Genomic DNA, 15,200 nt, shown 5'->3' on the forward strand with positions numbered 1-15,200 from the left:
AGCATCTTCAATGAAGCAGAGGAGAGGGGATCTACTCCAGTGGTGGACACGAAGCTGATGGGATGAGAAGAGAGGGAAGATCGACTTCCTGAAATATCCACCTTTTCATGCTGAGGAGGACAAAACCACCCGAATTTAACCACAACAACCAGTTCAGCTAATGGGCACATTGGAGAAATAAATGCAGTGCAGATGGAGTTGGCAGCCAACAAGTCCAGGAAGTTATTCCTGGCTGCATTTGTATACACACAAACTGGTTACCAAGCAGTACTCGTACAGGTTCCTTGGCATCACTATGTTAGACTCACAACTTGCTCATTCCCGATTTTAATCACTCCATAACCAGCATCCAAGGACCCAAGCTCATGAATTCCCCCCTAAATAACGTAATCTCTCTTTCCATCTTTAAGATGCTTGATAATAATTACCTCATGACCATTCTCTGTTCACCTACCGAATATACTTTTGTGGGTCATTGTCAAAATGAAAAATCTCGGGCCACCCAAAGGCCCCATGAAAATGGAGTTTGTTATATCTGACAGTTAAATTTATCTTTGAAATTTTAACATACGGCACAGTAACAGGCCCTTCCAGCCCACGAGCCCGTGCAATCCAATTACACCCAATTGATCTACAACTCCAGTTATGTTTTGAACAGAACACTTCAAAATGCCCTTGCAAAATGCACAACATCTGCATGCTCTGGTCCAAGTACCTTCTTCCCTCTCACCCGTCTTCAGGAGGTACATCACCAAATGTCACATATTGCAGAGGCAGATGGACACTGTGTATGATGTTTAAAGGCATACAATCCATTGATCTTTGGGAGAATCAGAGGGAAGAGGGTGAACAAACTTAAATTTATGGGAGTCAGCATCTTGGAGGATCTTTCCTGGACCCAAAAAACTAATATCAAGGTGAAGAAAGCACATCAGCGCCTCTACTTCCTCAGGAGTTTGAAAAAGTTTGGTATGACATTGGAAACCCTGGCAAATTTCTACAGATGAGTGGTGGAAAGTGTGTTGATTGGCTGCATCTCAACCTGGTATGGAGACACCAGTACCTCTGAGTGGAAAACCCACAAAAGGTAGTGGACACAGCCCAGGACATGACAGGCAAAACCCTCCCCACTATCAAGAACATCTGCAGGGAATGGAGAGCAGCAGAAATCATCAAGGATCCACACCACCCAGCACACGCTCTGTTCTCGCTGCTGCCCTCGGGAAAGAGGTATCGGTGCCACAAGACTCTCACCACCAGGATCAGGAACAGCTGCTCCCCCTCCACCATCAGACTTCTCAACAACAAACTCAATTAGGGACTCATTTAAGGACTCACCTGTGCACTTTATTGATTTTTGAATATTTATTTTCAGGATTACAGAGTCAGTTTGTTTGCACTTCTTTGTATATTTTTCTCATTTGTATATGTAGATTTTCTTGAGTACAGTTTATCTTGCACTACCAATAAGTAGAAATTCTGCCTGGCCTGCAGGGAAAAGAATCTCAGGGTTACATGTGATTTTATGTCAATTTTAAATTAAATTTAGATACACAGGCTATTTCAGCCCACGAGTCTGTGCCGCCCAATTTACACCAATTAACCTATACCCAGAAACATTTCAAATGGTGGGAGGAAACCAGAGCCCTCAGATGAAACCTACTCAGACACACATAGAATGTACAAACTCCTTACTGAGGCGCGGGATTCGAACCCCAATCCCGATCACTGGCTCTGTAAAGGCGTTGCGCTAACCACTACGCCAATCGTGCTACATAATGTCAGAGCTCAAAAAGATGACATTTTGCATATTACTACCTTACATCGGTAGGAAAATCCCTCTTCCAGGCCCCAGAGAGAACACATGGAAGCAAAACAAGAGCCAAACACAAAAAGTTTGAAAGCTGCTACATCGCATCCAAAGCTTTCAAATATTTAAAACACTTGGAATATTTCTCTCCATTCATTCCAGCCTTTCCACCATTTGCCAGGATGCAATAGAATAATCTCCATTTTCTCCTGGTCAACAGGACCAGGGATGCAATAGCCCACATGATCAGAATCCCATCCAATGAACTAAACGTTCACTGATGCCCGGCACTGTCACAACACAGTTGCAGCTTGCACCCTCTACAATCGCTCTTCAACAATGTCTCTGAGTGCACGACTTCTCAATTGAACCAAAACTCCCCTCCATACCCTTCACCATCCCAAACACTTTCACCACAAGGTAACCTAACAGGTCAAACGTTGGGCACATGCAAAAGAGTACAAAAACCGCTTCTTCCCCTCTGCCATCAGATTTCTAAACGGACAATGAACCACAAACATGTCCTCACATTCTCTTCTTTTGCATTAATTGAATCTTTTTTAATGTAAATTAAAGCGATTTTACAGTGATGCTGTTGCAGAACAACAAATTTTGTGACATGTTCATGACAATAAATTCTGATTCAGAGGTGATAACAAATATGGAAAAGCCAAGGCCACTGGTGGAATTAAAATGTATAAGAATTGTAACTTCAGCAACAACCCCGATGGGTTTATGTATACAACATGAGTTCATCGACCTAAGATCACCAATCCTGTACTGAAATTTTATTCAATTTATTGGGCAACACAATAATGTAGAAATAGGTGGGGGAGAAAACCATTTCCTTCCCACGCCTCGATGAAGGGTCCCAATCCAAAGTGCTGACTGACCATTTCTCTCCACGGATGCCTCATGACCTCCCGGGTCCCGACAGAAACTCAGTGTTTGCTCAAGATTCTAGCACCTGTAGATTCGGTGTTTCATTTGCTTGAGCTGTTGGATCAGCCACGAGAGATCACCTGATACAATTTCTAGGCACATGGTGTGAGCAGAGCCGGCAAGTCGAGTTCACCTGACCACATGGGTTTAGAACACAGAACATTTTAGCACAGTGTAGGCCCTTAGGCCCACGATATTGTACCGCCCTATATTAACCGACTTAACAAACTAAACATTCATGTGCCGGTCTAACAGTGTTTTTTTCAATTGTACCACTGTCACCCCTAACTATAAATTCCAGACACTCACTCTTCTGTGCATAAATCTTGCCCCTGATGTCTCACCTAAACCTTCCTCCCCTCAGCTCAAACAGATATTCTCTGTCATTCATGGGCAAAGGTGCTTGCTGGCTGTCCTCCTTGTCCATCCCTCTCATAATCTTGTAGACCTCTATTAGGTCACCTCTCATTGCTTCTCCACCCCAAAGATGAAAGCTTGGTTTACCTTGCCTCATAAGACACATTCTCCAATCTAGGCAACCTGCTCTGCACCATCTCCACATCCTGCCTGTAATGAGGCGACCAGAACTGAACACAATAATCCTAATGTAGTTAAACCAGATTTTTATGGAGCTGCAACATTACCTCATGTCTCCTGAACACAATCCCTTGATTAATGAAGCCCAGCATCCCATAGGAAGAGATCTACGGATTTAGACCCCAAGATCCCTCTGATCTTCTACACTGCTCATAACACTGTCATTAACCATGTACTCTGCCTTCAAGTTCAAGCTTCCAAACTGCATCACTTTACACTTATCCGAATTGAATCCCATTGCCACATTTCCACCCAACTCTACATCCTGTCTATATCCTGTTATCACCTACGACAACCTTCTACACTTCCCACAGCACCTTCAACCTTCGCCTCAACCGCAAACTTACTGTCCCATCCCTCCATGTCTTTGTCCAGGTTGTTTATAAACATCACCAAAGGGCAGGGGCCCCAGAACAGATCCCTGAGGAACTCGACTTGTCACCGACTTTGCTGAAGGTCAGATCATTGGTCAAATCTTTTCTTTCGCACCAAGAACTCATCCCAGGTCAGAGAAGCTAAAATGCCCGTCTCAGTTCTGCTGCAAACCAAATGTTGGTCAAATCTAGAGAGTCCCTTCTCAATTTCATAAAAATTAGCAGCAGAGAAAGAGGCCATTTAGCCCCTCCAATCCACACCAAAATCTAAAGAAACAAAGCAACAAGCAACCCGACACCATAGTCTTCAGATTCTAATCACTGATGGGAGACGTATTTAGAGCTGCATGTTAAGAATGCCACTCAAAAGATCCCACCCCGCCCCCTCAACATTCTCATCAACAGCGAGAATAGTAAATGAGACGTCCACGAGATCGCCTTGGGTCAAGTGGGGGTGCTCAGCACAAGGCTGCAAAACCATCCTCAAAGACACGTTCTTCTGGGATTGTCCAGAGAGCCTGCAGGGCAGCAGCAGACACAAAAGCAAGCAAGGGAAATTAAAGGGAGATGAATTCCATTTCCCACCCTCACCCCCCCCCCTCAAAAACAAACTTTGGTTTTGGATTCATCTTCTAATCAATATTTAAAATCACACTTGGTTTGCAAAACTAATTGTATCAGAAGAGTTCCAAGAGCAACCCAGCATTGGACCAGATCAAGTTACCACACGTATTCCTCACACTTCAGTGGATGTCAAGTGTAATCACTGCTAAGATTTCTGAAATTCCTGCAGAGAGTTATGTTTGGTTTTGTTGACATGTTTTCATTCTGGGAACATCAATCAGCAACTGGGGGACCAGTTGTCCAAAGGGGCAGAGAGATTTCGCCCGTGCCTACTGGGTATATCTGGTAGGGCTCAAATGCCAAGGAAATCCAAATCAACTAAGAAAGGAAAATTGGTCCTGAAGCAACATGGCACAGACTCAGCAGGTAAAGGACTTGGTAAATTCATGGGGATTGCACTGCGAGGAATTTGGAGGTTTACAAGTTGTTAAGAGGAATCGAGAGAGCAACTATCTCTACTGATTTGGGAATATGTGACTAGGAAGTGAAACATTAAAGTCTACGAATGCTGTGGTTATAGTAAAAAGAAAGAGATGCTGGAGGAACTCAGCTGGTCTTGCAGCGTCCAAAGGAGGTAAAGATGTATAACTGACGGTGGTAATATATTTTTAACCTCCTATGGATGCTGCAAGACCAGATGAGTTCCTCCAGCATTTCTGTGTGTTTACCTGTGATGAGGGACATAGGCTATGAAGCCAATGCAGGAAGCCCCTCAACATGCAGAGGGAGAGACATTTTGGAATTCAACTTCACAATAGCAAATTTACATTAGCTGCTTAACTGAAGTTGATCTTGAGCACAGATATTTGTGAAGGACAAGGACAGACTTTGGGCGATGGATGACGAATCATCTTCCCAACGGGTGGAATAGCCTCTTGCCTGTTCTAGGCTGCTGGGTGATTCATTGCTGCATGTTGAAGGACAGTCTTGCTGTTTCTTTTCCACATACATTGCCACAAGGTGTTAAACTCACTGAGGATGCTACCCGCTCTCCACTTGAAGTAAATTGCTGGGTGTACCATTGGGTCATGATATCGATTTGAAACACTGTGAAATCAGATAGCTGTCCCTGCAGAACTTTCAACCATTCCTTGAATTCATAGGCTTTTGCAGCTATAAAACAGACCAAGAGGATTACCTCACCAACATGATAGCTTTTAAAGGGGGAAGCAGGGGGTCAAAATCTGGAGAAGTCAGTAGGGAAGGAGTTCTAGAGCCAAGGGTTGACTGTCAGACAGTGGACGTTTGGTATGATATTGGAAACCCTGGCAAATATCCTCAGATGTGTGGTGGAAAGTGTGCTGTCTGGCTGCATCACCATCTGCAACACCCCTGAGCATAAAGCCCTGAAAAAGGTAGTGGACACAGCCCAGGAGATCACAGGCGAAACCCTCCCCACCATCGAGAACATCTACGGGAACGCTGCTGTCAGAGAGCAGCAGCAATCATCAAGGATCCACAGCACCCAGCAACGCTCTGTTCTCGCTGCTGCCATCAGGAAAGAGGCATTGGTGCCACAAGACTCGCATCAAGGAAAAAGGGGCGGGGATGGGGATGGGAGCGAGAGAGATCAAGAGTGCGAGAGCACAAATGAACTAGAGGAAAGGAGACCGGGGTGGGGGGTGGAGTTGTTTTAACAGAAACCCGAGAAGTCATTAGCCCCTTTCACACTAGCATCTTGTCCTAGAATTTACTGGCCAGAGAACCGGTTAAAGAGGACCGATTTGAACTGCAAAAAATGGCTTCTTTAACTAGTTCACTGAACGGCCAATGTGAAAATGGCTGCTGTTAATGCCAACCAGTTGGAAGGTGCCCAGGCAGGATATGACGTGCTGTTCCTCCAATTTACAGGTAGCCCCATTCCAGCTGAGCCCAAGACCATCATCAGACACGCCTTCTTATAGCAATATTTGCACTGCAATGCTACCACAAATTTTGTGACATGCTCATGACAATAAATTCTCATTCAGAAGGATTGAGCAGAAAAAGACAACAAATCACATTAAATTCAGCAAGCCAGAGAGTAATTTCAAACTGCTATGGGAAAAAAAAGGGACAATAAACAAAGCATATTATTCGAAAAAGTATTTTCTCAGTCAACGAGGAGGTACTCCAATAGTTAATTCAAAGAGGATAAACTGCCAAGTCCATAAATAGGCTGTCAAGCTATTCCTCATCATTCTCCCACTCAGTTCCATTCCCTGCTGACAACTTGGTCAGAAAACCAACAGCACACAGAAAAATCGCAAGATATCGATCATCGAGTTAATGCAAAACGATCCAAGGTCTTGATTTCCTTCCACAGGAATACAGTGACCCCAGGTTTGGCTGCGAACCTTGCTCAATGTGAGTGACTGCGTCAGTCAGTGGATGTTGCTGCAATCACACAACAGAAGGATCACTTAGATTTAAATTAATTTCTAGTGGAACGGAAGAACATCAGAAATGTTAAATAAGCCCTTCCTACTGGAATAAAAACAGAAAATGCTGGGGGGGGGAATAACTCGGCTGTTCAAGCAGCATTTGAAGAGGAGAATCGGTTAATGCTTCAGGTCAAAGACCCTTCATCAGAAGTCATCGGCGGGTGGGGGGCGGGGGCGGGAAAGCAAACTAATCAAGTAGTAGAGAGGGTGGGGAGAGCAATGGGTGGATTGAAGGGAATGTCTGCAATAGGGTAACAGCTCTATTGTGTAACATACTGCTTGGCAGAGGCTGGTAAAATAGAGACAGTTGAATAAAGATAGGTATATGAACGGTTATGGCTGCGAGCTTAGGAAGGGTTAGATAGTGGAGCATAAAGCTCTGCAAAAGCCAGTGGACACAGCCCAGGACATCACAGGCAAAACCCTCCACACCATCGGGAACATCTAAGGAGAACGCTGCCATCAGAGGGCAGCAGCAATCATCAAGGATCCACACCACCCACTGCACTCTGTTCTCGCTGCTGTCATCAGGAAAGGGGTATTGGTGCCACAAGACTCGCACTACCAGGTTCAGGAACAGCTGCTACCTCTCCACCATCAGACTCCTCAACAACACACTCAATCAGGGACTCACTTAAGGACTTTTACTTTTGCATTTTATTGATGCTTTTCTCTCTGTATTGCACAGTCAGTTTGTTTACATGTGTACACTGAGTCTTTTTTTTGGTACTCCCAATAAGTGGTAATTCTGTCTCACCCGCAGGAAAAGGAATCTCAGGGTGTATGTGATATCACGTATATATCTGACAATAAATCTGAAAAAAATCTGATATAGGCCTCCTCAACATTGTGGGACAAAGGGCCTGTACTCTGCTAATGTTATCTTAGAATAAAAGCCGACAAGTTTAGCTTGTTGTCAAATGAAGCATTGAGACGTGCAGGTTGGAAGGTTAATGGAGCACTATGAAATGTTCCAAGCACTTGGGTGATAGAATGCTACGCCAGCTGATGGATATGAGGCATGTGGGAAAACTAAAGAAAGAAATGAGGATAAATGTAGGGTTAGTGTAAATGAAAAGTTGATGGTCATCAGGTATTCAGAAGGGCCCGTTTCTGTGCTTTATCTCTCCAACTCCCTTGGACTAATATGACAGGGTCTTGAGAAAGAGCCACAGACCCAGAGCTGGTCAGGAGAGCAATTGGCAGCTTTCGTGAAGATGGAACAGGGAAGAGAGGAGGCCAAATCTGCTGTCTCCTTCTGAAAAAGCAGCAGGACCCATCAATTGTTGGAGAAACAGTGCGCGAATCCACAATGGCTGCTGTTCATCCCTTTTTATGGGCCGAGGGGGGGGTCCTGTACAGACTCAAATCAGCGCACGATTGCAGGAAGCTTCTGAAGTGTCTTTATCGTGTCAAAGGAGCCCTTCACTAAGAACATTCTACCTGGTATCTCAAACGTATGGTAAATTAAACCACTGTATCAGGGCTCAGCTCTTCAGATCAACATTGAGGAAACTTCAATTAATTCAATTCCAACTGCGCAATGAGCCTTGTGAAATCAGTACCTTGGCAACGGGAGCTGTGAGTTACAACGTGTGAAGACATCCTTGTTAAAAAATCAAATGGGTTTAAATTTAAGCCCTCCCAACTAGCTCACGTGCAAAATGTAACGTGTTTGAACTAAGTGAGTGCACTTTATGATTCATGAGCAGGGCACAGAACCCACTGCCCCGCGTTGAGGAGCACAGTGACCCCTCCGCCACGCATTGGGGGCACGCTGTCCCCTCCGCCACGCGTTGGGGAGGACGCTGACCCCTCCACCATGCGTTGGGGAGCATGCTGACCCCTCCGCCACGCATTGGGGAGCACGCTGACCCCTCCGCCACATGTTGGGGAGCACGCTGACCCCTCCGCCACGTGTTGGGGAGCACGCTGACCCCTCCGCCACGTGTTGGGGAGCACGCTGACCCCCCTCCGCCACGCGTTGGGGGCACACTGACCCCTCCGCCACGCGTTGGGGGCACACTGACCCCTCCACCACGCGTTGGAGTTTTCAAAGATCCCAGTATCCAAAGATAACAGAGATAAGAGTCCTAAAAAGGGTATTCAGGAACCTATGGTCTGCAGTTTAAAAAGTCCTTGCACTGAGATTGCATCTTTGGAAAACATTTCTCAGAGTGAGCTCAAAAGCTCCCAATAAATCCAACAGCTTGGTTAAAGAGGTGGTGCGTCAGGAAGAGAGGGTAGATTACAGAGGAAATCCCACAGTACAGACCACTGGCATTGCCAAAACGCACTGCAGTTACTCACTGACACTGCCACCAGCAAGAAGTGCAGCAAGTGCATGGTAACCCTGGCACCGCCAACTCCTCTCCGCACCCCCTGACCGACATGCACGTCGCTGGTCTTTCATCCTGGAGATCCTCTCACAATAACGTGATGGGAGCATCTTCACTCTTCAGAGCAGCAGCTTAGCATCCCCGTCACGACCAGCAAGGGAAGCGTAGCAAGTGTGGTATGGATGAGATGGAGGCAGGGAGGTTGTTTCCTCTTTATGAGAGAGCACAGCCTCCAGATTCAAGGGAGTAAATTTATTACAGAGCTGAGGAGGAACTGCTTTTCCCAGAGAGGAGTGAATCTGAGAAATTGTCTGCTCCACAAAGCAGCAGTACCTGCCTCACTGAATATATTTAAGACAGAAATTAATAGATTTTTGTCGAGTTGGGCATTAAGGGTTACGGGGAAAAGGTGGGTAACTGGAGCTCAGCTGGATTAGCCATGATGTTATTGAATGATGGAGCAAGCTCGATGGGACAGATGGTTGTTTCCTGCTCCCATTTCTCATGTTCTAATGCTCCTAAGTGCTGGGTCAAAAGGGATCTTGTGTCAGCTATTGAGCATGGTGGTGGGAGGTTGGGGGGTGGGGGGGGATATGGCAGTATAATGTTACTTCTATCAGAACATTCTCAGTTATGTTCATGTTCGAGTGTACGGAGAGTAGAAAGAGCTCAGCGACCAGGAGAGCTGTTACCAGTCTCGTGAATAGCATTATGCCCTGAGCTTTATGACTTTTGTCACCATAAGACCTAGCAGCTGAAATAGGCTATTCAGCCCATCAAGTCTGTCCTGCCATTTAATCATGAGCTGATCCATTTCCCACTCATCCCCACTGCCCGGTCTTTTCCCCATAACCTTTGATGCCCTGGCTAATCAAGAACCCATCCATTTCTTAATTATACCCAATGACCCAGCCTCCACAACCGCATGTGGCAACAAATCCACTCAGATTCAACAACTTCTAGCTGAAGAAATTCCACCACATCTCTGTTCTAAGCAGACCCCCTTCAATCCTGAAGTTGTGGCCTCTTGTCCTCGAGTCTCCCACCATCCGTTCCACATCTACTCTGTTCATTCCTATTAACTTTCAAAATCATCCAAGTGAACCTCCTTCAAATCCTGGGACTGCTCGTCATGGTGCCTACACGGAGCCTGGTTCCCAGAAGCCAACCTGGGCTGAAGCCTCCTTTGAACCCTCTACAACTTCGGCACATCCCCGCACCCTGGACATTTGTTTTCCTGTTAGACTACATGACCAAAGCCTTCGACACCGTGAGCAGGAAAAGGCTTTGGCAAATACTAGAGCGCATCGGATGTCCCCCAAAGTTCCTCAACATGATTATCCAACTGCACGAAAACCAACAAGGTCGGGTCAGATACAGCAATGAGCTCTCTGAACCCTTCTCCATTAACAATGGCGTGAAGCAAGGCTGTGTTCTGGCACCAACCCTCTTTTCAATCTTCTTCAGCATGATGCTGAACCAAGCCATGAAAGACCCCAACAATGAAGACGCTGTTTACATCCGGTACCGCACGGATGGCAGTCTCTTCAATCTGAGGCGCCTGCAAGCTCACACCAAGACACAAGAGAAACTTGTCCGTGAACTACTCTTTGCAGACGATGCCGCTTTAGTTGCCCATTCAGAGCCAGCTCTTCAGCGCTTGACGTCCTGCTTTGCGGAAACTGCCAAAATGTTTGGCCTGGAAGTCAGCCTGAAGAAAACTGAGGTCCTCCATCAGCCAGCTCCCCACCATGATTACCAGCCCCCCCACATCTCCATCGGGCACACAAAACTCAAAACGGTCAACCAGTTTACCTATCTCGGCTGCACCATTTCATCAGACGCAAGGATCGACAATGAGATAGACAACAGACTCGCCAAGGCAAATAGCGCCTTTGGAAGACTACACAAAAGAGTCTGGAAAAACAACCAACTGAAAAACCTCACAAAGATAAGCGTATACAGAGCCGTTGTCATACCCACACTCCTGTTCGGCTCCGAATCATGGGTCCTCTACCGGCACCACCTACGGCTCCTAGAACGCTTCCACCAGCGTTGTCTCCGCTCCATCCTCAACATCCATTGGAGCGCTTACATCCCTAACGTCGAAGTACTCGAGATGGCAGAGGTCGACAGTATCGAGTCCACGCTGCTGAAGATCCAGCTGCGCTGGATGGGTCACGTCTCCAGAATGGAGGACCATCGCCTTCCCAAGATCGTGTTATATGGCGAGCTCTCCACTGGCCACCGTGACAGAGGTGCACCAAAGAAAAGGTACAAGGACTGCCTAAAGAAATCTCTTGGTGCCTGCCACATTGACCACCGCCAGTGGGCTGATATCGCCTCAAACCGTGCATCTTGGCGCCTCACAGTTTGGCGGGCAGCAACCTCCTTTGAAGAAGACCGCAGAGCCTACCTCACTGACAAAAGGCAAAGGAGGAAAAACCCAACACCCAACCCCAACCAACCAATTTTCCCCTGCAACCGCTGCAATCGTGTCTGCCTGTCCCGCATCGGACTTGTCAGCCACAAACGAGCCTGCAGCTGACGTGGACTTTTTACCCCCTCCATAAATCTTCGTCCGCGAAGCCAAGCCAAAGAAAGAAAGACATGCTGATTACAGTTTTGGGTTAACTTGCCTGAATAGCACACAACACAGAGTTTTTCACCGAATCCTGGTGAACACAACAATAAACAATTCAGTTCCCTGTGTCAAGATACTTGCTAAATCAACTTGCTGGAGGAACCCAGTGCATCAGTGGGAGAAAAAGAATCCTCAACATTTCAGTCTGGAACCCTTCATCAAGATGCAGATGCCGCTCAACCGGCTGAGATCCTCCAGCTGATAGTTTCGTGTTCCACATCGCAGGATCTGCAGTCTCCTTTGTGTCTACACCTTGCCAGTTAACACCTTCCAATACAATCTGCCATTTCAAATCTTCACATTCCCTGCATCAAAACACTGATCTTTAGATTTAGTTTGGCAAATTTAACCAGGAACATTCCCTGAACTTTGAAGAGCTAACAGAGTGAAATCAGTCCCATTAATAAATGTCTGAGTCTTGAATCACAGAGGGGGATCAGAACCTTCAACCCAACTTGCCCACATTGACCCACCCACACGTCCCTCCTGCTTGTGTTTGGCCAAAATCCCCCAAACCCATCCTATCCATGTATTGTTTTTTTTTTTTATTTTTCACACTATGAACCATATTGACCAAAATACACACAAACATTTCCCTCTTGAATATACACAATGGCATTTTCTCCCCTTTTCCCCCCTCCCTTCCCTTCCTCCATCCCACCCCCTCCCCACCCACTAAACGTTCAACATATACAATACAATAAACCTATTAAACAATGTCATTACACAATGAAAATAAACAAGAAAATTGTATCATCTCCTTTTACACACACACCGGGTCAGTTTATTTTGTCTTCTCATTCTGTCATTTTAGGGGGTGGAGGTCCGCCGTAGGCCCTCTCTGTTGTGTTCCATGTATAGTTCCCAAATTTGTTTGAATACTGTGATGTTATTTCTTAAATTGTATGCTATTTTTTCCAATGGAATACATTTATTCATTTCTATGTACCGTTGCTGTATTCTCAGTCTATCTTCTGATTTCCAGGTTGACATTATACATTTTTTTGCTACAGCTAAGCCTATCATAATAAATCTTTTTTGTGCTTCATCCAAATCGAGGCCAAGTTCTTTACTTCTTATATTACTTAGAAGAAAGATCTCTGGGTTTTTTGGTATGTTGCTTTTTGTGATTTTATTTAATACCTGATTTAGATCTTCCCAAAACTTTTCCACTTTCTCACATGCCCAAATTGCATGTACTGTTGTTCCCGTTTCCCTCTTACAGCAAAAACATCTATCTGATACTGTTGGGTCCATTTATTTAACTTTTGGGGCATCTGTTCCCACTTTTGTTTGGGTTTACAGCTTATTTCATTGTTCTCTTTCTCTTGCAGTTTGATGTAAATGTTTGTTATAAATCTTTTAATTATCATTGTGTCTGTAATCACATATTCAAAACTGCTTCCTTCTGGTAACCTCAGCCTGCTTCCCAATTTGTCCTTCAAGTAGGTTTTCAGTTGGTGGTATGCAAACATCATATCGTGAGTTATACCATATTTGTACTTCATTTGTTCAAAAGATAATAATTTATTTCCCGAAAAACTATTTTCTGTTCTTTTGATCCCTTTTCTCTCCCATTCTCTAAAGGAAAGGTTATCTATTGTCCATGTATTGTTTTCTCCCCAATTCTACCTGCCTCAGCCACCTCCTCCAACAGCCCGTTCTATACACTCACGACCCTCAGGTTCCTGTTAAAATCTCTCCCCATCACCTTAAACCCATGTCTTCTGGTTATTAAATTCCCCTACCCTGTGTTCACCTGATCTATTCCGCTCGTGATTTTGTACACGTCTGTGAGATCACCCCTCATCCTCCCGCACTCCAAGGAATAAACCCCCTACCTGCTCCTGGAGATCAGGCCCCGGAGTCCTGGCAACATCTTCGTAAATCTTCTCTGCACCCTCACCCTCTCCACCCGGACAACATCTTTCTTGTAGCACAATGACTAAAACTGAACACAATCCACCAAATGGGGCCTCACTTGCATCTAAATGAGCGCAATGTTCCAAATATCAACGAAGTGCAGTCTTTATATAATGGGGAAAAGTACAAAGGCAAAGCTTATAAAACATATCAACTTAAAGCTGTAAAGTGTTTTGAAATCTTCTTGACACTTGCTCGGCTATGCTCAGGAGTTTCTGATGGCAACAATTACAAATGTGTGCACGTCGACTGGCGCAGCTCGAAACGTTGTGGTCTCCTTCAACACTGTGCAGTTGGACTCCTCTTAAATATCTCTTTTATTTACAGACACAAGACAAATAATTTTGTAGTCCCCCCCCCCCCCCACTCCCCCTAAGTTTTTAATCTCAACATTATTGCTGAAGAATGCATTCTGCTAACAATGTTTGAAAGCAAGACAATAAGGCATGAGATTAGGAAAATGGGCACTTCAAAATGCAAGGATTGGACTTATTTCTGCAGCCCACAGAAGTTCTCCTGATTGGATCATATTACGGTCTATCCAGCATTTAAAATTTAATTCTTCCTCTCCCCACCATGTAAACAAATAAAGAACTGTAAACAGACTGTGCAATATAGAGGGAAAAACCCATAAAGTGAAAAGTAAGAGTCCCTGACTGAGTTTGTTGTTGGTGAGTCTGGTGGTTGAGGGGAAGCAGCTGTTCCTGAACCTGGTGGTGAGAGTCTTGTGGCACCGAGACCTCTTTCCTGAGTAGCAGCGAGAACAGGGCGTGTGCTGGATGGTGAGGGTCCATGATGATTGCTGCTGCTCTCCACGGCAGCGTTCCCTGTAGATGCCCTTGATGGTGAGAAAAGTTCTGACGTCATGTCCCGGGCTAACTGTCTCCCTCCTGTATACTGTCTTATTACTGCTCTTGGAAACGCAGAGTGGTTCCAGCTATGTGGGGCATTATGGGTAATGAAGACAGCATTAAAAGAAAAAGAGGCTCCTTCTTCCAGTTCTTCTGCCCGGCGCTACCCCTCCTGAACGCTGAGCCCGGGCCTTTGCTCCCCTTTTTTGTCTGTCAGACTCCCCAACTCGGTTTCTCTGTGTCCACTCCTCAGCATCTGTCCTCCTTCCTCCCGGGCCGTGGAGCTCAGCACCGGGTCCCTTCACCCTTTCACCCCAGTGGTTCAGTGGGCTCTGACCCTCCTTGCCCCCGCAGGGCCTCCACTCTCTTCAGGCCAGACTCCCACCACTCCCCCTCACCTTGCGCAACCATTCCCGCTCTCTCCGGCTCCTCGCTGCACTCCTGCTGCTCGGTTTCGGCAGCCTTGGTAAAGGAGCGAGGGGCAGAGGGAGAACAGGAAGAGGACATTTCTGGGTGGCAGGAAGGAGCCCTAACCCATTACCGATCACCATGGGATCTCTATTGGTGGCTCCTGGATCGCAGCCTGGCGGTGTCATCAGCCCAGCCCTAAGTAGCCGCATTCAGCAGCATTGCCTTAATGGAGTGAAGTGGAGCGACTCACTGGGACCCCATT

At 45.9% G+C, this 15,200-nt stretch overlaps 1 protein-coding gene across 14 annotated transcripts in view; it reads right to left on the reverse strand.

Annotated features, from left to right (window-relative positions):
* The window catches only part of ndst2a (N-deacetylase/N-sulfotransferase (heparan glucosaminyl) 2a), a 287,537-nt gene that overhangs the window by 194,634 nt on the left and 77,703 nt on the right, over positions 1–15,200 (reverse strand). For 2 of the 14 annotated variants that reach the window (XM_069885366.1, XM_069885372.1), the window contains exon 2: positions 1,339–1,488. The exons of the other annotated variants lie outside the window; for them this stretch is intronic. The gene's annotated coding sequence lies outside the window, so the exon portion shown is untranslated. The remainder of the gene's footprint in view (positions 1–1,338; positions 1,489–15,200) is intronic. 14 annotated transcript variants of the gene reach the window in all.

The sequence above is a fragment of the Narcine bancroftii genome, chromosome 6, assembly GCF_036971445.1.
Source record: "Narcine bancroftii isolate sNarBan1 chromosome 6, sNarBan1.hap1, whole genome shotgun sequence".
NCBI classification, from domain to species: Eukaryota; Metazoa; Chordata; class Chondrichthyes; order Torpediniformes; family Narcinidae; genus Narcine; species Narcine bancroftii.